Raw genomic sequence first — 3,889 nt, 5'->3', positions numbered from 1 at the left:
CCACGGGGCCCGGGAACGGGGCTGGATCCTCCACTCCAGCACCGCGAGTGCCGCCCTTCCCCTCCCGCCGCCTCCTGACACGCTCCCCTCTCTCCCTTCTCCCCTCTCTCCTCTCCTTTTTTTCTGGTGACCGTGCTGGGGCTCGAACTCAGGGCCTGGATGCTCTTCCGGCTTTTTTCAGTCAAGGCTGGTGCTTTACCACTTGAGCCACAGCTCCACTTCTGGTGGCTTTTGAGTGGCCAATAGGAGGTAAGAGCCTCATGGACGTTCTTGCCTGGACTGACTTCATTTGACCCTTGATCCTCAGGTCCCAATCCTAAGTAGATAGGATTGCAGGCATGAACCATCAGCACTCAGCTTGTTCTCTTATAAAGATCCGTTGAATATTTCTCTTTCTCGTTAATAAATCCCTCAGCATATGTGTTTCCAGTTTTTTGTTTTCAGCCACAACCTGTAGGACTTACCACATACAGGGAGGTCCCCACATAGTGAGGGCCCCATTGCTTGAATGGCCCAGACTTTCCTGATCATAGCTGGGTTATTTATCTGCCTTAAAGCCTTGTCTAGCTTGTCTAGGTGTGTGAGTAACTTCACTGTCCACAATTTCACAAACATGTGAGTCATCCAAACTGCCTTTATGTTACTGAATTAGCACAGGAATGTAAAGCACTGGCAACGTGATGCTTGTGACCAAAGGCCCAACGTCTGTGGGAACCTCTCCTGTCTGGAGATCCTGATGTGCACCAAGGCTTCAGATCTCTGTAGGCTTGGAAACCTTCCTCCAGGGAATTGGCTTATACAGCAGCAGTACTTTCAGGGATACGATCTACTCTGAGACAGGACACTTTGTGTGAAGCTCCCACCTGGGTATCCAGAGGGCTACGCTAGAGCAAATCCATCATGGATTCCTCATTCTAGAGCTGGCAGAGTCACATGCATGAAGCCCTGGGTTCGATTCCTCAGTACCACATACACAGAAAAAGCCGGAAGTGGTGCTGTGGTTCAAGTGGTAGAGTGCTAGCCTTGAGCAAAAGAAGCTCAGGACAGTGCCCAGACCCTGAGTTCAAGTCCCACAATTGGCAAAAAATAAAAAAATAAAAAAGCTGGCAGAAGGGGACACAAGTGTCCTGGGAAGGGTTTCTACTCAGCACTGCTGGTGGATCTGGCTCTGTGTTGTGGCCCTAGGGTAGTGAGTCCGTGTCAGCCCCACAGCAGAGTGCTGAGTGTTTGTTCTGGAGCCCAGGGACCATCTCTACTCCAGCACACAGCGTTGTTTCCCTTTATACTGTGGGCACCAAAGGACTTTTTTTTTTTTTTTTTTTGGCAGTCTTGGGGCTTGAACTCTGGGCCTGGGCACTGTCCCTGAGCAATTCAGCTCAAGGCTAGCACTCTACCATTTGAGCTACAGCGCTGCTTCTGGACTTTTTTTTTTTTTTTTTGTGGGTCGTGGGGCTTGAACTCTGGGCCTGGGCGCTGTCCCTGTGCTCTTCAGCTCAAGGCAAGCGCTCTACTGCTTGAGCCACAGCGCCACTTCAGGTTTTCCAGTGGTTTATTGGAGATAAGGGTGTCACGGATGTTCCTGCCCGGGCTGGCTTTGAACCTCGATCCTCAGATCTCAGCCTCCTGAGTAGCTAGGATGGCAGACGTGAGCCACCGGTGCCTGGCACCAAGTGACTTCCTACCTCCATGGAGCTTCTTGAAAGTTAGAGCCTTGACAAAAGTCTGTTATAGTTTGTATTCCCATCGCCTGTAAGATTCACATCCTTAATGAGCTGAGTCCATGCATACTGCTTCATTTCTTTCTGTGTCCCTTTGGGAATCAGTGTTATAGAAACTGCGGAGTGACATCTCTGTCCTTTGAGCCCAGGGATTTTGAAGGGAGGTACATGCTTGTGGACAAAACAGCACAGAGGTGGAGCTTGGCCATGAGTGTAATAGCTACGGAGATGTCCGTGAGACCATATGATGTTGCCCCCAAGAGTGTGAGGCTACTGTGAACCCCTTGGTGCCATATTAGTGACTCAGAAGCCAGCCAGAGTGTGTACCATCCACCCACTAGCTTCCTGCGTTTCTTCTCATCTGACTCAAATTCGTTCCTCTCCCACATGGCAGATTCAAGGAGAAATGTGATCCATCCCTCTGCATTATATACATGTATGTTCCATGTATGTCTCATTCATTTTGTGAGTTTACACACAGGAAACAACTAAATGTAATTTTTTTTTAAGTTACTAGGGTTTGAACTTAGGGTCTAACACTTGGCAGGCAGGCTCTTTGCCAGTTGAGTCATGTAGCCCTGTTTGCTTTTGGCCTGGGTCAGCCTGGACCATCTTCTATATATACTTTTTGTGTAGCTTACATTACTGTGCCCAGCTTTGTGTGTGTGTGTGTGTGTGTGTGTGTGTGTGTGTGTGCGCGCAAATGTATATTTGTATGTATATGTGCTGGTCCTGGAGCTTGAACTCAGGGCCTGAGTGCTGTCCCTGAGCAGCAGGCTAGCACTCTCCACTTTTTTTTGTGTGTTTTTTTTTGGGGTCCGGTCATGGAGCTTGAACTCTGGGCGTGGGCGCTGTCCCTCAGCTCTTCAGCTCAAGGCTAGCGCTCTACCACTTGAGCCACAGCGCCACCTCCGGCTCAGCACCACATAAGCAAAAAGAAAAAAGCCGGAGGTGGCGCTGTGGCTCAAGTGGTAGAGCGCTAGCCTTGAGCTGAAGACCTGAGGGACAGCGCCCAGGCCCGGAGTTCAGGCCCCAGGACTGGATCCAAAAAAAAAAAAAGAAGTGAGTCCTGGAGTAGGCAGGAGTTAGCAAGGCCAGCAGTTCTTTGTGTGTGTGTGTGTGCTGGTACCAGGGCTTGAACTCATAGCCTTGCACTCATTTAGCCTTTTCACTGATAGCCAGCATTGCCACATGAGCCATATTTCCAGTCCAGAAATTTTCTGATTTATTGGAAATAGTCTCTTGGGGTTTCCTTTTTTTTTTTTTTCTTGGTCGTGGGGCTTGAACTCTGGGCCTGGGCACGGTTCCTCAGCTCTTCAGCCCAATGCGAGTGCTCTACCACTTGAGCCATAGTGCCACTTCTGGTTTTCTGGTAGTTAACTGGAGATGAGAGTCTCACAGACTTTCCCGCCTGGGCTGAACCATGATCCTCAGATCTCAGCCTCCTGAGTAGCTAGGATGACAGGCGTGAGCCACCAGCACCTGTCTTCTCTTGGGCTTTTCTTTAACTATATATATATTTTTTTGTTTTTTCTTTTTGGTACTGGGGATTGAACCCAGGACGTTGCACTTGCTAGGCAAGCGCTTTGCCACTGAGCTACATCCCAGCCCTCTCTTGGACTTTTCTAAACCTGTGCTTGTTTCAAACTTCAGTCCTCACATCTTAGTCTCCTGTATAGCTATAATTATAGGCCATGAGCCACTATTGGCTGGTGTGGCCAGCAGTTCATGAACATGGGAGCTGTTAGAGATCACTGAGGTACTAGACCCTCTCTAGCTGGGAGGGCCACTTGTCAACCTGTTGTAGTAGAGGGTGACTTGTGTGAGGGGATTGGGAGAGGCCACCCTGGCTAGTCACAAGCAGTATTGTTCCGGACTGATGGAGGTAGGGTTTTGAGTTGTTTTTCTGGGATAGTAGGAATTGAACTCAGAGGCTGCTGCTTCCTTTTTTTTTTTGGTCGGTCGTGGGGCCTGACAGTCTCTCCTGCCCTTTGAACCGCAATCCTCAGATCTCACCCTCCTGAGTTGCTAGGATTACAGGCATGAGCCACCAGCGCCCGGCGAGGCTGCTGCTTCCTAGGCAAGTATTATACCAACTGGGCCACACCTCCAGCCCCTTTTTGCATTGGTTCTTTCTTTTCTTTTCTTTTGTTTGTTTTTTTTTTTTGGTC

Source organism: Dipodomys ordii, unplaced genomic scaffold (assembly GCF_000151885.1).
Source record: "Dipodomys ordii isolate 6190 unplaced genomic scaffold, Dord_2.0 Scaffold14, whole genome shotgun sequence".
NCBI classification, from domain to species: Eukaryota; Metazoa; Chordata; class Mammalia; order Rodentia; family Heteromyidae; genus Dipodomys; species Dipodomys ordii.
The sequence above is the reverse complement of the archived record's forward strand: the minus strand, read 5'-3'. Positions refer to the sequence as shown.